Below are 20,980 nucleotides of genomic sequence, written 5' to 3'. Positions count from 1 at the left end.
ATCTGGACACAGCTCACATGAGCAATGTTTTAATGTGAACTTATTAGACCCTCTAAACTTCATGGCTGCTCTCTATAAAGACGGGTTTAATTTTTCAACTCAAAGATCGAGTTGACCCTACTGATTATAGTCCATGGAGATCCTATAGTCCCAGTCGGTATTAGACGGAACGTCATGGCCCCTCCCGCCTTGGCATAAAATAACCCATGGTTACCTTGGTTACCCCACAGCAAAAACTTTACCTTTTTCAAACACAATTTTCTTGTGGTCTGCTTGTTATAGTCAATTTAAAAAATATATAAGAAAAGTACAACATGTCTAAAGATGACTTTTCAACATTGCCAGCTCCCTATTGTGCTCACTAAAACATCATACTGTAGGGCTTCCCTCATGGTCTTTTTCATGATGGTGCTAGCAGCCATGTAAGTGAGTGCTAGCTAGCAAGCTACCAACCGGAAACATTAAGCTAGCCAAAACCAACAACACAAACAAAAGGACAATACAGGTACAAGTAGTGAGTGGAGTTACAAACGGACTATACTAAACAAGGTCAAATGTATTTCCTGTGATGAAATGTTTTCCAAACACATAGGTAAGTGTAGCCTACTTGGACACCAGGTCCCCACATTTCCCACTCACCCACACTGAATACCCTGAAGCCACAGGCTCTTCGGCCATGCTCTATTTCCCTACGTGGGAGCATTGTTAACTGAAGGTCTCGATTTTTGACCGATTACATGTACATTGAACAACAACAGATTTTAGGCGTGTTTTGAAATTTCTGTATAACAAAAAATCTACGGCGAAGTTGGCTCTTTTAAAATGGGTGCCGATTGAAAATAATATTTGTTTTCCCAAATTTGTGGGTGTGGTCGAGGGGAATTCTTTCTTATGATGTGAATATCGACTCGGAGAAACTCGAGTCGGAGACACCTGAAACCCCACCTCTTTAAGGAATACCTAGGATAGGATAAAGTAATCCTTCTAACCCCCCCCCCCCCCTTAAAAGATTTAGATGCACTATTGTAAAGTGGTTGTTCCACTGGATATCATAAGGTGAATGCACCAATTTGTAAGTCGCTCTGAACCTGCTCCTAAATGTAAATGTAAAAAATGGAGTATGGATGACGTAAAGAGAACAATGGAACGCAGACCGTGGGGGATAGAACAAGGATGACGGACTGACGCACATTGAACAATATCGGTATTTGTCAAATCCGTCATGATTGATGTATTGTAACAGGCCCAAAATGTGGTTACTAAGGCCAGATTTGGTTATATTTGGATAATTTTTTTTTCGCTGCATAAAATGTAGAAGTAGTCCCTTTTCAGGTTTAGAAGAAGTGACTGGGCCTCCTGAGTGGCACAGTGAAGCAGGATATCCTTCACAGCTAGCATCGCAGTGCTAGCTGTGCCACTTGAGATCCTGGTTTGAGTCCAGGCTCTGTCGCAGCCGGCTGCAACCGGGAGACCCATGGGGCGGCGCACAATTGGCCCAGCGTCGTCCGGGATAGGGGAGGGTTTGGCCGGCAGGGATATTCTTGTCCCATCGCGCACTAGCGACTCCTGTGGCGGGCTGGGCGCAATGCACGCTGACACGGTCACCAGGTGTACGGTGTTTCCTCCGACACATTGGTGTGGCTGGCTTCCGGGTTAAGCAGGCGTTGTGTCAAGAAGCAGTGCGGCTTGGCTAGGTTGGGTTTTGGGGGATGCACGGCTCTCGACCTTCTCCTCTCCCGACTCTGTACGTGAGTTGCAGTGATGGGACAAGACTGTAACTACCAATTGGATACCACGAAAATGGGGAGAAAAAGCATAGCTAGCATAGAGGAAGTGGTGGTTGTAGTCAAAGTCGTTTTTAACTGTAATGCAGTTGAAAAGGGACTACTTCTGACGAAGATAGAGCCGAAGAACATGGCTGACGTTTTACATTCTCCCAACCAATTGTGCTTTTTTTGCGGTTTGTGTAACTTATTGTTTTTACTTATTGTGTACGTAATGTTGCTGCTACCGTACACTTATGACCGGAAATAACTTCTGGACATCAGAACAGCGATTACTCCCCGCGGACTGGAAGAAACTTTTTCCTTTAACGAGTCGGACGAGAAGGATATCCTGCTTCACTGGAACAGGCCCAGCGACGAAAGCATCAAACAAACAAAGCGTCAATAGAGGATTAAGATTGAATCCTACTACACCGGCGCTGACGCTCGTCGGATGTGGCAGGGCTTGAAAACTATTATGGACTACAAAGGGAAACCCAGACGCAAGCTGCCCAGTGACGTGAGCCTACCGTGAGCCTACCAGACAAGCTAAATCCCTTTTATGCTCGCTTCGAGGCAAACAACACTGAAGCATGCACGAGAGCACCAGCTGTTCTGGATGACTGTGTGATAACGCTCTCAGTAGCCGATGTGAACAAAACCTTTAAACAGGTCAACATTCACAAAACCGCAGAGCCAGACGGATTACCAGGACGTGTACTCAAAGCATGCACGGACCAACTGGCAAGTGTCTTCACTGACATTTTCAACCTCTCTTTGACCGAGTCTGTAATACCAACATGTTTCAAGCAGACCACCACAGTCCCTGTGCCCAAGAACACGAAGGCAACCTGCCTAAATGACTACAGACCCGTAGCCCCCCCGTCCGTAGCCATGAAGTGCTTTGAAAGGCTGATCATGGCTCACATCAACAGCATCCTGTTAGATACCCTAGACCCACTCCAATTTGCATACCGCCCCAATAGATACACAGATGACGCTATCTCAATCGCACTCCACGCTGCCCTTTCTCACCTGGACAAAAGGAACACCTATGTGAGAATGCTGTTAATTGGCTACAGCTCAGCGTTCAACACTATAGTGCCGACGAAGCTCATCACTAAGCTAATGACTCTGGGACTAAACACCTCCCTCTGCAACTGGATCCTGGACTTCCTGACGGGCTGCCCCCATGTGGTAAGAGTAGGCAACAACACGTCTGCCATGCTGATCCTTAACACTGGGGCCCCTCAGGGATGTGTACTTAGTCCCCTCCTGTATTCCCTGATCACCCACGACTGCGTGGCCAAACATGACTCCAACGCCATCATTAAGTTTGCTGACGACACAACTGTTGTAGGCCTGATCACCGACAACTATGAGACGGCCTATAGGGAGGAGGTCAGAGAACTGGCAGTGTGGTGCCAGGACAACTACCTCTCCTTCAGTGTGAGCAAGACTAAGGAGCTGATCGTGGACAACAGGAAAAGGCGGTCCGAACAGGCCCCCATTAACATCGACAGGGTTGTAGTGGAGCGGGTCGAGAGTTTCAAGTTCCTTGGTGTCCACATCACCAATGAACTATCATGGTCCAAACATACCAAGACAGCCATGAAGAGGGCACGACAAAACCTTTCCCCCCTCAGGAGACTGAAAAGAATTGGCATGGGTCCCCAGATCCTCAAATGGTTCTACAGCTGCACCATCGAGAACATCCTGACCAGTTGCATCACCGCCTGGTATGGCAACTGCTGACCGTAAGGCGATACAGAGGGTAGTGCGAACAGCCCAGTACATCACTGGGGCCAAGCTTCCTGCCATCCAGGACCTATATAATAGGCGGTGTCAGAGGAAAGCCCATAAAATTGTCAGAGACTCCAGTCACCAAAGTTGTACACTGTTTTATCTGCTGCCGCACGGCAAGTGGTACCGGAGCACCAAGTCTAGAACCAAGAGGCTCCTCAACAGCTTCTACCCCCAAGCCATAAGACTGCTGAACAATTAATAAAATTGCCAATTTTACATTTTTTTACAATTTACATTGAGCCCCCCCTCCCTTTTGTACGCTGCTGCTACTCGCTGTTTATTATCTATGCATAGTCACTTCACCCCTACCCACATGTGCAAATTACCTCAACTAACCTGTACCCCCACACTCTGACTAAGTACCGCTGCCCCCTGTATATAACCTCATTATTGTTATTCTAATTGTGTTACTTTTTTTTATTACTTTTTATTTTTGTCTACTTGGTAAATATTTTCTTAACTCTTCTTGAACTGCACTGTTGGTTAAGGGCTTGTAAGTAAGCATTTCACGGTAAAGTCTACACTTGTTGTATTCGGCGTATGTGACAAATAAAGTTTGATTTGATTTGATTTGATTGGTGATGATGACATGAACATATATGTTGACATCCATACAAACATTATATTCCATAGTGTGAAATACACATAAAAACAGTAGCCTAAATTTTTGCCACATTTTTTGGGGGGGAAAATGAATAATTTTTTCCCACATGTGCTTCCATGGCATTTCCATTGTTTTGGTCAAGTTTCATTTGCCTTTTTACTGCATCTATTAAATTACTACAGGGGCTATGTCATAAACACTCAAAGTTCCAAAATGGTGTGAAAATGGCAGCTGTATAGGTCAGGGAGAAATCCAATCTGTCTAATTGGAATGAATGACAGTATAGGGTATAACCCTGATTTTACTCATGCAGGAAAATAAATGTAAAGGATGTGATATATCAGAAACATTTTAATATAATTATTGACAACCTAAAGTACTGTAATATAATTATAAACACAGTTTATACTGTTTTTATTCAAATTGTCCTACGTAAAACAGACCTTAAATAAAAATTTAAAATGTTTTCTTGGAAAGCTGTGAGTGCCATTATATGGTACAATATCAGTAGCTACTTGTTGCATTTACAACTTGTCTAAGTCCTATGATCGACTGATGTCAGCCAGTGTTTGGCTGTGGATTGACTGCGTTGTTAGAACGGAATGTTGGCATTTTAGCAGTTAATTTCTAAAATGAATGGAATCATTACTCTAAACGTGTCCAGCTAGCTAGCTAACAAACGTACAGTGCTGATATATTCTTCAAATTCATTATTTTACACAATATCTTAACACAGCACCGGCTAACCATGGTGGACCAACTCCCTGACCAAAATGTCTGACCTTTATAACATCCTAAGAAGGTTCTTGTCCATTCTAGTATTACGATTCCTAATTTTATGGGGAAGTTCCTCTGAACTGTAACACCGTTCAGAACACAGTGCTCCATCTAGTGATTGCATATTCTATTTTTGTCCTGATGAAAGATTGGTTTCGCTGAAGAATTTAGAGTTATGTTCCATCTAATATCTAGTCATTAAACACTGATACATCATATATAACATAAAGTAAGTATCATAATATCTAGTCATTTAACAGTGTTCACTCATATGTAAAGTAAATAGCAAAGCAAAGTAGTAAAGTACAAATCACATTGCTATGTGAGGGTAATACATGTTGATATACACTCTGTGAGGGTAATACATATGTTGATATACACTCTGTGAGGGTAATACATGTTTATATACACTCTGTGAGGGTAATACATGTTGATATACACTCTGTGAGGGTAATACATGTTGATATACACTATTTGAGGTTTATACATGCTGATATACACTCTGTGAGGGTAATACATGTTGATATACACTCTGTGAGGGTAATACATGTTGATATACACTATTTGAGGTTTATACATGCTGATATACACTCTGTGAGGGTAATATATGTTGATATACACTCTGTGAGGGTAATACATGTTGATATACTGCATTGTAATTAGTCCTACAGTGGTAGAAAGATTCAGAAAAGAGTTGATCATGATCTCTACTCCCTCACATCTAAATAACAAAACGGTTGTGACTGACTGTGATTGATGAAGGATACACTATAGACTCTGCACTGCATTAGGTGCGCAGAACATAATACACATCCGACATTACATTGATTTAACCATTCCTGTGTGTGTGAATATATAGGATATTTACATTCATTATGCAGCTGGTGTCAGGATGATTTGAATAAATGGCCCCCTTCTTCTCCTTTGTTGTCTGTGCTGGCTGAACAGAGCTCCGCTTGTCTCGGTGTAAATAGGGCTGTGCACTACCAGGAGGTGCAGGCGTAGTGGGAGCAGAGCACAACACCGTGCCTGCAATGCAGAGGCTGTCGGGAGGGACACAGATTGATCTGTAGCTATTGAGACAACACTGATACGCTGCTAAAACTATGGACCCACGTCAGCAATCACTTCAGGACATTAGCGAGAGTTTGGAGGAAGAGGTGAGGAAGAACACACTGCTTTGTTACCAACTTGTTTTTTACTGTTTATGGTCGTGACGCTGAACTCGTTAGATTCTGCTGCCAAGCAGCAATATCAAAGGGATTCTAAACCATAGAAAGAACATACCTGGCATGCATACTAACAAAGAAATAAAGTGTTATATGTGCCTTTTATAGTATCAAATCACTTTATTCCTGGCTGTTTCATGGAATGAGGACACTGGAGAGAACTCGGACCGTTAGTTAGCAAGATGCATGCTACAGAATTTAATATTTTTTAAAAGCTTTGTGTTCCAAGGTAGAGGAGCTACCTGAGGCCATGTGTTCCAAGGTAGAGGAGCTACCTGAAGCCATGTGTTCCAAGGTAGAGGAGAGGAGCTACCTGAAGCCATGTGTTCCAAGGTAGAGGAGAGGAGCTACCTGAGGCCATGTGTTCCAAGGTAGAGGAGCTACCTGAAGCCATGTGTTCCAAGGTAGAGGAGCTACCTGAAGCCATGTGTTCCAAGGTAGAGGAGCTACCTGGGGCCATGGGTTCCAAGGTAGAGGAGCTACCTGAAGCCATGTGTTCCAAGGTAGAGGAGCTACCTGAAGCCATGTGTTCCAAGGTAGAGGAGCTACCTGAGGCCATGTGTTCCAAGGTAGACGAGCTACCTGAAGCCATGTGTTCCAAGGTAGAGTAGCTACCTGAGGCCATGTGTTCCAAGGTAGAGGAGCAACCTGGAGCCATGTGTTCCAAGGTAGAGGAGCTACCTGAAGCCATGTGTTTCAAACCATGTGTATGTGACCATTAACATTTGATTTGATTTGATTTGACAATATCACCATGTACGATGAGTGTGCTAAAAATATTTTATTTCCATGACATAGACTAACCAGGTGAAAGCTATGATCCCTTATTGATGTCACGTGTTAATTAAATCTGTGTAGATTATTATTTAACTAGGCAAGCCAGTTAAGAACAAATTCTTATTTACAATGACGGCCTACCCGGGCCAAACCCTAACGACGCTGGGCCAATTGTGCGCCACCCTATGGGATTCCCAATCACGGCCGGTTGTGATTCAGCCTGAAATCAAACCAGGGTCTGTTGTGACACCTCTAGCACTGAGATGCAGTGCCTTAAACCGCTGCGCGACTTGGGAGCCCATAGATGAAGGGGAGGAGACAGGTTAATTAAGGATTTTAAGCCTTGAGACAATTGAGACATGGATTGGATATGAGGGCCATTCAGAGGGTGAATGGGCCAGACCAAAGATTGAAGTGCCTTTGAACAGAGTATGGTAGTGGATGCCATGCGCACCGGTTTGTGTCAAGAACTGCAATGCTGCTGACTTTTTCTCGCTCAACAGTTTCCCGTGTGTATCAAGAATGGTCCACCACCCAAAGGACAACTTGATACAACTGTGGGAAGCATTGAGTCAACATTGGCCAGCATCCCTGTGGAACACTTTCGACATCTTGTCGAGTCTGACGAATTAAGACTGTTCTTAGGGCAAAAGGGGGTGCAACTCAATATTAGGAAGGTGTTCCTAATGTTTGTTACAGATAATGAAAAAGATGTAGTTATACTAAACATTACAGCCGACTGTTATACTAAACATTACAGTAGACTGTTATACTAAACATTACAGCAGACTGTTATACTAAACATTACAGCAGACTGTTATACTAAACATTACAGCAGACTGTTATACTAAACATTACAGTAGACTGTTATACTAAACATTACAGCAGACTGTTATACTAAACATTACAGTAGACTGTTATACTAAACATTACAGCTAGACTGTTATACTAAACATTACAGTAGACTGTTATACTAAACATTACAGTAGACTGTTATACTAAACATTACAGTAGACTGTTATACTAAACATTACAGCAGACTGTTATACTAAACATAGCAGACTGTTATACTAAACATTACAGCAGACTGTTATACTAAACATAGCAGACTGTTATACTAAACATTACAGCAGACTGTTATACTAAACATTACAGCAGACTGTTATACTAAACATTACAGCAGACTGTTATACTAAACATTACAGCAGACTGTTATACTAAACATTACAGTAGACTGTTATACTAAACATTACAGTAGACTGTTATACTAAACATTACAGCAGACTGTTATACTAAACATTATAGCAGACTGTTATACTAAACATTACAGTAGACTGTTATACTAAACATTACAGTAGACTGTTATACTAAACATTACAGTAGACTGTTATACTAAACATTACAGCAGACTGTTATACTAAACATTACAGCAGACTGTTATACTAAACATTATAGCAGACTGTTATACTAAACATTATAGCAGACTGTTATACTAAACATTACAGTAGACAGTTATACTAAACATTACAGCAGACTGTTATACTAAACATTACAGCAGACTGTTATACTAAACATTACAGCAGACTGTTATACTAAACATTACAGTAGACTGTTATACTAAACATTACAGCAGACTGTTATACTAAACATTACAGTAGACTGTTATACTAAACATTACAGTAGACTGTTATACTAAACATTACAGTAGACTGTTATACTAAACATTACAGCAGACTGTTATACTAAACATAGCAGACTGTTATACTAAACATTACAGCAGACTGTTATACTAAACATAGCAGACTGTTATACTAAACATTACAGCAGACTGTTATACTAAACATTACAGCAGACTGTTATACTAAACATTACAGCAGACTGTTATACTAAACATTACAGCAGACTGTTATACTAAACATTACAGTAGACTGTTATACTAAACATTACAGTAGACTGTTATACTAAACATTACAGCAGACTGTTATACTAAACATTATAGCAGACTGTTATACTAAACCTGTTATACTAAACATTACAGTAGACTGTTATACTAAACATTACAGCAGACTGTTATACTAAACATAGCAGACTGTTATACTAAACATTACAGCAGACTGTTATACTAAACATAGCAGACTGTTATACTAAACATTACAGCAGACTGTTATACTAAACATTACAGCAGACTGTTATACTAAACATTACAGCAGACTGTTATACTAAACATTACAGTAGACTGTTATACTAAACATTACAGTAGACTGTTATACTAAACATTACAGCAGACTGTTATACTAAACATTACAGTAGACTGTTATACTAAACATTACAGCAGACTGTTATACTAAACATTATAGCAGATTGTTATACTAAACATTATAGCAGACTGTTATACTAAACATTACAGTAGACTGTTATACTAAACATTACAGTAGACTGTTATATTAAACATTATAGCAGACTGTAGGACTACACAGAGATAACCAAGGATGGTCTGACACTACACAGAGATACCCCAGGTTTGTCTTACACTATACAGAGATAACTCAGGATGGTCTGACACTATACAGAGATAACCAAGGATGTTCTGACACTATACAGAGATAACCAAGGATGTTCTGACACTATACAGAGATAACCAAGGATGTTCTGACACTATACAGAGATAACCAAGGATGTTCTGACACTATGCAGAGATAACCCAGGTTAGTCTAACACTATTCAGAGATAAACCAGGTTGGTCTGACACTTTTCTTGGGAAACAGAGCATATATTTGGTTTGAGCACTGTCAAGGGCAGAGAACGTTTAATGTCACCAATGACCAAATTGTGACTCAGAAGTCTGCCATTAAATCAAGTCCTGAGGCTTGGCCGAGACAGTCAGCCTCTGCCCTGGTACCTAATGTACTGTAGCCAAGCTAGGGGTGGGAGAAAATGAGAAAAGGAGCTTTCTTTAGAGTAATGGTTGGAGGTTGAGCCTCAGTATGATGAACAACCATGACAGGAACTAGAAAATCTACTCTCCTACTCTCCTCTCTACCCAATTAATGTCATTCTCAGTTCAGAGTTCAACCGATATGACAGCTAGGTAAACAACCGTGGCCAAACACTGTTGCCTGGCCCAAGGGGGGAAACACATTATGGAAAATAAAGACTGCCTGTTGACACAAAGATAGGTGGTTCTTGTGCAATCTGGCTCCATGGATGAAGTGGAAAGGAACTTGAGTTCTCCTGATTTCTCAATAGCCCCGCGAGCCACCCTGATCTCACGAGCTTATATGAATGGTGTCATCAGGGTGGTTCGTGAGGCTAGTCTCAATCCTGAATTGCTTCCCCAATACAATCAGGAAGGCCCTCTGTGTTATTGCAATATGCATATGATCCAAGATCATTATTGTCTCCATGAATGTAAGGTTGGAAGTTTTTCTGCTAGAGTCTCAATCCTTTGGGGAAAACTGTTCCTATATTAACAGTTGGATCCCAGTACAGTAAGGACATAAATGCAACATCTACAGCGGCCCATCTGTCATTCACATGACCCAATCAGACCATGTTCATGAGTTTCCACAAGGCTTCCCACCGAAGACCTCTGCACCATTATTGGTTCTCTCAGCACAGCAGTAGTTGACGATGTAATATCAGTAGCATATGAAACATAGACGAGCGAGCTCCTTCCAGGATAGGTTGATTTATCTGTCCGTGTTCATTCCGGGAGCTCAAACCCTTTCTATAAATTACTGGGACGAGAAGATGAAATCCGTTATTATGAGCAGGTATAGGACTGGAATAACTTGGACTATGTCTCAAATGGCACTGTATTCCCCACATAGGGCTCGGGTCAAAAGTAGTGTACTATATAGAGGATAGGGTACCAATTCAGTCGCAAAAGTAGTGCACTATATAGAGGGTAGGGTACCAATTCAGTCGCAAAAGTATTGCACTATATAGGAAATAGCATGCCATTTGTGATGCAGTCCTACTTGCCCTGTCTCTGAAAGCGAAACACTTAGCACAATGCCGGAGCCTATTAGGATTCTGGTGGGATAGGGGGTCTGCTAATTTGATTGCTGTGAACAGTCAAGGGCAATTAACCATGTGTAAGGTGAGACGTTCTCATGCAAATTGTGCATGGCTGGCACCGTATTCCCTAGTGCACTACTTTTGACCAGGACACATATGCATCCGAAATGGCACCTTCTCCATATATAGTGTACTACTATGGGTCCTGTTCAAATTTAGTACACTATATAGGAATTAGAGTGCCATTTCAGATGCAGCCTATGTTTTGCACTTTCTCAGTACGGGTGACTTATGAGAAAGTGATGGGTGCTTATTTTGTTGACAAATAACAGCAACATTGGCCCTACTATTCGGGGACTCCCACTGAAATATTCTAATGGATTCCACTGCGTCACAAAGGTCACGGGGAACGAATCGTCTTCCCCACTGAGAAACAAGGAAGTCAACATCTTGGGTCATTATTAAAATGAGTAATGAGGCTAATTAAGATATCAACTGATTAGTTAGGGTATTACAAATGCGTAAATAAACAGTGTAGCTGCTGCATGCATAATGGATAGATTCATCGTTATCTAGTAATAATGTTATCACAGCTTCAGGGAGATGGTAGCTTTTGTTGTTGTCTTGAGCGAGAAGGCAATACCAGCCAACACATCTCTCTGCAAGCTTATGGTGATTTCTTAGCCAACATGCTATGGGTTCTGTAGCAAGCTAAGGAAAATCCCGTCCTTCAAGAATGAGAGCTATACGACTTGGAATAAATCATGTTTAATACAAGTTGCAAAAAGGGATCAAGCAATCAGTCAGGAGCAGAGAGATTTTCAACATCAAAGGAAGGACTCAGCTTTATCGTGTGTGTGTGTGTGTGTGTGTGTGTGTGTGTGTGTGTGTGTGTGTGTGTGTGTGTGTGTGTGTGTGTGGTGTGTGTGTGTGTGTGTGTGTGTGTGTGTGTGTGTGTGTGTGTGTGTGTGTGTGTGTGTGTGTGTGTGTGTGTAATCAGTATTTAGTCATCATGGTCTCAGGTCCCTGTACTGGGACTCATGATTTAACTCAATATGGCTGCCATTGAAACAATCTAACAAAATCTATTCCTAACATCAACAACCATAACATAGCAACACATAGTAGGTCTTTGCATAGCAACACGGTGTAGGGCTTTGCATAGCAACACAGGGTAGGGCTTTGCATAGCAACACAGTGTAGGGCTTTGCATAGCAACACAGAGTAGGGCTTTGCATAGCAACACAGAGTAGGGCTTTGCATAGCAACACAGATTAGGGCTTTGCATAGCAACACAGTGTAGGGCTTTGCGTAGCAACAAAGTGTAGGCCTTTGCATAGCAACACAGAGTAGGGCTTTGCATAGCAACACAGAGTAGGGCTTTGCATAGAAACACAGATAAGGCTTTGCATGTCAGAATGAACATTAAACTCTCCAGCTGGTAATAACAATATCTTTATTGAGAAAGGACAGTGGGGACATCACACTGACAGTGATATTCACACTATCCAGGATACACTTCCACATTCCATCCCCAGGTGGCAGCACTAAGTGCTAGGTGCTGAGCCAAGACCATGTAGCTAGGACCCATAGACACAATGAGTCAGGTTACAGACCATGTAGCTAGGACCCCTAGACATAATGAGTCAGGTTACAGATCATGTAGCTTGGACCCCTAGACATAATGAGTCAGGTTACAGACCATGTAACTAGGACCCATAGAAATAATGAGTCAGGTTACAGACCATGTAACTAGGACCCCTAGACATAATGAGTCAGGTTACAGACCATGTAACTAGGACCCCTAGACATAATGAGTCAGGTTACAGACAATGTAACTAGGACCCATAGAAATAATGAGTCAGGTTACAGACCATGTAACTAGGACCCCTAGACATAATGAGTCAGGTTACTGACATGTAACTAGGACCCCTAGACATAATGAGTCAGGTTACAGACCATGTAACTAGGACCCATAGAAATAATGAGTCAGGTTACAGACCATGTAACTAGGACCCCTAGACATAAAGAGTCAGGTTACAGACCATGTAACTAGGACCCCTAGTCATAATGAGTCAGGTTACAGACCATGTAACTAGAACCCCTAGACATAATGAGTCAGGTTACAGACCATGTAACTAGGACCCCCAGACATAATGAGTCAGGTTACAGACCATGTAACTAGGACCCCTAAACATAATGAGTCAGGTCACAGACCATGTAACTAGGACCCCTAGACATAATGAGTCAGGTTACAGACCATGTAACTAGGACCCCTAGACATAATGAGTCAGGTTACAGACCATGTAACTAGGACCCATAGATATAATGAGTCAGGTTACAGACCATGTAACTAGGACCCCTAGACATAATGAGTCAGGTTACAGACCATGTAACTAGGACCCCTAGACATAATGAGTCAGGTTACAGACCATGTAACTAGGACCCCTAGACATAATGAGTCAGGTTACAGACCATGTAACTAGGACTAAGACCCCTAGACATAATTAGTCAGGTTATAGACCATGTAACTAGGACCCCTAGACATAATGAGTCAGGTTACAGACCATGTAGCTATGACCCCTAGACATAATGAGTCAGGTTATAGACCATGTAACTAGGACCCCTAGACATAATGAGTCAGGTTACAGACCATGTAACTAGGACCCCTAGACATAATGAGTCAGGTTACAGACCATGTAACTAGGACCCCCAGACATAATGAGTCAGGTTACAGACCATGTAGCTTGGACCCCTAGACATAATGAGTCAGGTTACAGACCATGTAACTAGGACCCCTAGACATAATGAGTCAGGTTACAGACCATGTAACTAGGACCCCCAGACATAATGAGTCATGTTACAGACCATGTAACTAGGACCCCTAAACATAATGAGTCAGGTTACAGACCATGTAACTAGGACCCCTAGACATAATGAGTCAGGTTACAGACCATGTAGCTAGGACCCCTAGACATAATGAGTCAGGTTACAGACCATGTAACTAGGACCCCTAGACATAATGAGTCAAGTTACAGACCATGTAACTAGGACTAGGACCCCTAGACATAATGAGTCAAGTTACAGACCATGTAACTAGGACCCCTAGACATAATGAGTCAAGTTACAGACCATGTAACTAGGACTAGGACCCCTAGACATAATGAGTCAAGTTACAGACCATGTAACTAGGACTAGGACCCCTAGACATAATGAGTCAAGTTACAGACCATGTAACTAGGACTAGGACCCCTAGACATAATGAGTCAAGTTATAGACCATGTAACTAGGACTAGGACCCCTAGACATAATGAGTCAAGTTACAGACCATGTAACTAGGACTAGGACCCCTAGACATAATGAGTGCAGCAAAGTCAGTAGGATAGTTATTGGTTTCGTAACAATACACTTTAGCTGTCTCCATCTAATGCTATTTTATGTATCTTCATTATACACAGAAACTGCATGTGAAAGAATTATATGTTAATAAAACATACCAATCTTTATTTTTCACTAGATTCAAACCAAAGACTGTTGGGAACAGTAAAACAATGTTTAATTTATATACCCATTAAATCCCACAGTACTGTGCAGAGAAAGTTTGTATATGTGTCTGTGTACATGTACGTGTACGTGTGCGTGTGGTGTGTGTGTGTGTGTGTGTGTGTGTGTGTGTGTGTGTGTGTGTGTGTGTGTGTGTGTGTGGCGTGCGTGTGCAGGGCGTGCATGCATGCTTGCCCGACTCCGTTTCTGCACGTGTGTGTGTGTGTGTGCGTGCGTGCGTGCGTGCGTGCGTGCGTACGTACGTATGTGCTTGCATGCGTAAATGTGCCTTTCAAAGGGGTTTCTTCTGGACTGATACAGAAGTGACATTAATTTCCCATCTCCTTGATGTATTCCTCAAGGTCCATCCTGCCATCTAGATGGAGGGAAGTTATCTCCCTTTGGGGAGCAATATCATAGATCATAAATGGCAAGCTTTGCATAAATAAATAATCTATATGAGTACATTAGAAGTCTGCCCCATGCACAGTTCTGCCCCCGAGGCTAAATTCATAAGTAGCTTTAGTAAACATTAGTATTTAATATTTGACTTTCTCAATTTCCTTTTCATGAAAGAAAAATGGAAATCACAACCATGATGGAACCACTAATCACAACTGTGTGGTCAACCACAACTATAATGGAATCACTAATCACAGCTGTGTGGTCAACCACAACTATAATGGAATCACTAATCACAGCTGTGTGGTCAACCACAACTATAATGGAATCACTAATCACAGCTGTGTGGTCAACCACAACCATGATGGAACCACTAATCACAGCTGTGTGGTCAACCACAACTATAATGGAACCACTAATCATGACTGTGTGGTCAACCACAACTATAATGGAATCACCAATCATGACTCTGTGGTCAACCACAACTATAATGGAACCACTAATCACAGCTGTGTGGTCAACCACAACCATGATGGAACCACTAATCACAGCTGTGTGGTCAACCACAACTATAATGGAATCACTAATCATGACTGTGTGGTCAACCACAACTATAATGGAACCACTAATCACAGCTGTGTGGTCAACCACAACCATGATGGAACCACTAATCACAGCTGTGTGGTCAACCACAACTATAATGGAATCACTAATCATGACTGTGTGGTCAACCACAACTATAATGGAACCACTAATCACAGCTGTGTGGTCAACCACAACCATGATGGAACCACTAATCACAACTGTGTGGTGGCAACCACAACTATAATGGAATCACTAATCATGACTGTGTGGTCAACCACAACTATAATGGAATCACTAATCATGACTGTGTGGTCAACCACAACTATAATGGAATCACTAATCACAGCTGTGTGGTCAACCACAACTATAATGGAATCACTAATCACAGCTGTGTGGTCAACCACAACCATAATGGAATCACTAATCACAGCTGTGTGGTCAACCACAACCATAATGGAATCACTAATCACAGCTGTGTGGTCAACCGCAACCATAATGGAACCACTAATCACAGCTGTGTCGTCAACCACAACCATAATGGAATCACTAATCACAGCTGTGTGGTCAACCACAACTATAATGGAATCACTAATCACAGCTGTGTGGTCAACCACAACTATAATGGAATCTCTAACCCTGGTAATTAAAGCTTGATTAATAATATATTGTCTTTGTATTCTGGTGGCTGATGAGGCAGCCTCATAATACATTTTACCGATGACCCTGGTAATTAAAGCTCGATTCATCTTAAATAAAATATAGTGGAATGTTGCAAGTTTTAAAAAAGAGCATTTGTTTTGTGTTAGGTAGGTTACTAAATAATTGTGTCATTTGTGAGAAGAAAATTGAAGGTCTTGTCCATGGGTACACAAATGGTACTTACACAATCGGATCATAATAGGTTCTTTTGAATGTTGTTTTTTACACATCACCAAACACAACAAAACAAAACACATCACAACACAACATAATAACATAATTGGTTAACCAAATTCTCCATTCTTTCTCACTGACTACAAAAATACAATGGTTCCGATACTTTCTAATTCCTATTGATGTCGACAGGGTTAAGGAGATAGGGTAGCTAGGTCCTTATCTATGTGGAGTCCCAAAATGAGAAGATTGTTTTTTTTTTAATCAACAATGGCTTCCATCCGTGCAGCCAGGCAGCACTACAGCGTTCCTATGGGCTGTATGTGTGGGGAGGAGAGGCAGGATATTAAGGGACTGCATCTCAAATGGCTCCCTATTCCTTTTAAAGACCACTACTGTATATTGCACAACCCATAGAACTCTGGTCAAAAGTAATGCACTACAAAGGGAATAGGATGCCATTTGGCACGCATACAAGGTACGCTGCTGCAGAGGGAGAAACAAATACATTCAGAATGCATTTCAGTTTAATTGCTTTTGAGCAATACTCTTGTCTCGTTGCATTGTCCTCATAGTCACAAACCTCTCGTCCTCGAGGCTGTGTTGGTGACTAACACTAAACAGTCACACAGCTTTTTAATATCTACAACGATCATAGAGTTCTTCTCATTAAAAGCTTCTCGGCTCTTGAGGTTAAAACTTTTGCTCCACAACAGGAATTATAGGACGTAGGTTGTGTCCAAAATGGCACCATCCTCTGTTCTAAAGTAGTGTACTATAAAGGGAATAGGGTGCCATTTGGGATGCAGGCCATAAACTCCTCATTGTGTTTGAGTCCATAAACTCCTCATTGTGTTTGAGTCCATAAACTCCTCATTGTGTTTGAGTCCAGAAACTCCTCATAGTGTTTGAGTCCATAAACTCCTCATTGTGTTTGAGTCCATAAACTCCTCATTGTGTTTGAGTCCAGAAATTCCTCATTGTGTTTGAGTCCATAAACTCCTCATAGTGTTTGAGTCCAGAAACTCCTCATTGTGTTTGAGTCCAGAAACTCCTCATTGTGTTTGAGTCCAGAAACTCCTCATAGTGTTTGAGAAGAATATAGGTAATACACCACTAAGGGGAAGGAGAATGACACTAACACAGCCGACCCACAGCCGATCCACAGCCGACCCTCTAAGGGGAAGGAGAATGACACTGACACAGCCGACCCACAGCTGACCCTCTAAGGGGAAGGAGAATGACACTGGCACAGCCGACCCACAGCCGACCCACAGCCGACCCTCTAAGGGGAAGGAGAATGACACTGGCACAGCCGACCCTCTAAGGGGAAGGAGAATGACACTGACACAGCCGACCCACAGCCGACCCTCTAAGGGGAAGGAGAATGACACTGACACAGCCGACCCACAGCCGACCCTCTAAGGGGAAGGAGAATGACACTGACACAGCCGACCCACAGCCGAGCCTCTAAGAGGAAGGAGAATGACACTGGCACAGCCGACCCACAGCCGACCCTCTAAGGGGAAGGAGAATGACACTGGCACAGCCGACCCACAGCTGACCCTCTAAGGGGAAGGAGAATGACACAGACACAGCCGACCCACAGCCGACCCTCTAAGGGGAAGGAGAATGACACTGACACAGCTGACCCACAGCCGACCCACAGCCGACCCTCTAAGGGGAAGGAGAATGACACTGACACAGCCGACCCACAGCCGACCCTGTATTATTCTTCTGTAAAACTATACACCCAGTAAAGCCCTAAACAGAGGAAGGGAATAATGAATTATTCTAAGCAGTAAAGCCATTGAGCGACTGGGTTTGAAGAGAGGAGATGATTATGCATTTCTTGTTCTTTTCCCCTCTGCATGTTAACGCTAGACCGGCTGGGGAAATGCTGGATTCAGCAGAGTGCAGCCTGGTTTAATGTCCCATGTGCTCCTCATTTCCACACTGCTCTGCATTTAGAAAATACAGTCTGTCCGTGGCCGAAATCACACCCTATTCCCTGCATAGTGTACTTCGAGCCCCAGGTTAAAAGTAGTGCGCTATGTGTAGGGACTAGGTTACCATGTAGGACGCAGTCTCTTGGTTGCTGCAACTGGCATTTCCCCGCTGTAATGTTGAATCAGAGTAGTGACCTGCTAACTGTGGCAATATATTGAGAAAGAACAAAACAAAACTGAATGCGTTCCCTTCCAATTGGAGCGAATGCGGTGAGCACACATATCACTAAGGATGCAGACATCTACACTGCCCTACCAAGCAGAAAGGAAGTAACTGCACATTTGGTCGAACATTTGTTCATGTCATTTTTGCTACAGTAAATACATGCTTAATCATGTGGACAAGTATCCTGCCTCTATTGTATTGTGTTTTGGAGAAAATGGGGGTCATGTTAGCAGTAACAACATAAAGTTACTGTGAAACCAAGGTAAATAAAAGCCATTTTTCTCAGTTCCACACTATGAGCAGTTACTGCCTTTTTGCAACAACAAAAAAAAACGTCAACATCATAACACAAAATGAAAGAAACCGTTTTTCAGTGTGATTGGTATGTCAGGAGAAATATCTTTATTTGATTCAGACACAAAGACTCGTAGACAGACAGTGGTTGAAAGTGATGATCTGGAGGACGGACGTCTTGGATGTCTTTCTGTCAAGCTGCTGTTGACAAGGCTTCCTTGGAGGGATGCTTTCAACCAGACCTTCACGGCGTGACTCAATGTGAATCACATGTGTTCACAGAGCGCTCAGACCTAACACGATACTGAGGAGAGTCAGACACGTTACCGAGGAGAGTCAGAGACTAGAGGGAGGACTGAATGTCATTCGTTGCACACTGAAGGTTTGGAATAAATTGTGTCTCTAGAGCCTTATGTCAAGAATATAAGACTCTCTGTAACCACTGAACCTGTCTGCAGACAGCCCAAGCGATTCTTGGGTTATGATGGGTTTTCTCCGCTCTTTTCCCAGATTGACATTGCATTGGGACATCTCTATGTCACTTGTATGACAGCTCTATGACAGCTCTATGTCACTTAAGCGCCTGGGTGCTATACCTGAGCACATCTCTCAGTTGTTAGACACTAAGGCTAACAGGAATGAATACGCACACATGACTATAAAAAATGTTTTTGAATAAAAGCGTTGGCTAAATGGCATATGTTATTATTATTATATTATTACATGAGAAAATGTACATCTCACTCCCAAATCAGTTATGTCTGGTGCTTCTACATCTGCATTGCTTGCTGTTTGGGGTTTTAGGCTGGGTTTCTGTACAGCACTGTGTGACATCCGCTGATGTAAAAAGGGCTTTATAAATACATTTGATCGTGCTCATAACAGAAACTCAGCAAAAAAAGAAACGTCCCTTTTTCAGGACCCTGTCTTTCAAAGATAATTTCTAAAAATCCAAATAACTTCACAGATCTTCATTTTAAAGGGTTTAAACACTGTTTCCCATGCTTGTTCAATGAACCATAAACAATTAATGAACTTGCACCTGTGGAACGGTCGTTAAGACACTAACAGCTTACAGACGGTTGGCAATTAAGGTCACAGTTATGAAAACTTAGGACACTAAAGAGGCCATTCTACTGACTCTGAAAAACACCAAAAGAAAGATGCCCAGGGTCCCTGCTCATCTGCGTGAACATGCCTTAGGCATGCTGCAAGGAGGCATGAAGATTGCAGATGTGGCCAGGGCAATAAATTGCAATGTCCGTACAGTGAGACGCCTAAGACAGCGCTACAGGGAGACAGGATGGACAGCGGATCGTCTTCGCAGCTGCAGACCACGTGTAGCAACACCAGCACAGGATCGGTACATCCGAACATCAAACCTGCGGGACAGATACAGGATGGCAACAACAACTGTCCGAGTTACACCAGGAACACACAATCCCTCCATCAGTGCTCAAACTGTCTGCAATAGGCTGAGAGAGGCTGGACTGAGGGCTTGTAGGCATGTTGTAAGGCAGGTCCTCACCAGACATCACCGGCAACAACGTTGCCTATGGGCACAAACCCACCATTGCTGGACCAGACAGGACTGGCAAAAAGTGCTCTTCACTGACGAGTCGCGGTCTTGTCTCACTAGGGGTGATGATCCCACTCCAGAGTGGGATCATCACCCCTAGTGAGACAAGAATTTGGAGGTGGAGTGTCCGTCATGGTCTGGGGCAGTGTGTCACAGCATCATCGGACTGAGCTTGTTGTCATTGCAGGCAATCAAAACACTGTGCATTACAGAGAAGACATCCTCCTCCCTCATGTGGTACCCTTCCTGCAGAATCATGCTGCCATGACCCTCCAGCATGACAATGCCACCAGCCATACTGCTCGTTCGGGCATGATTTCCTGCAAGACAGGAATGTCAGTGTTCTGCCATGGCCAGCGAAGTGCCCGGATCTCAATCCCATTGAGCACGTCTGGGACCTGTTGGATCGGAGGGTGAGGGCTAGGGCCATTCCCCCCAGAAATGTCCGGGAACTTGCAGGTGCCTTGGTGGAAGGGTGGGGTAACATATCACAGCAATAACTGGCAAATCTGGTGCAGTCCATGAGGAGGAGATGCACTGCAGTACTTAATGC

Source organism: Salmo salar, chromosome 09 (assembly GCF_965601325.2).
Source record: "Salmo salar chromosome 09, fSalSal1, whole genome shotgun sequence".
Classification (NCBI taxonomy): domain Eukaryota; kingdom Metazoa; phylum Chordata; class Actinopteri; order Salmoniformes; family Salmonidae; genus Salmo; species Salmo salar.
This window is presented reverse-complemented; position numbering follows the sequence as displayed.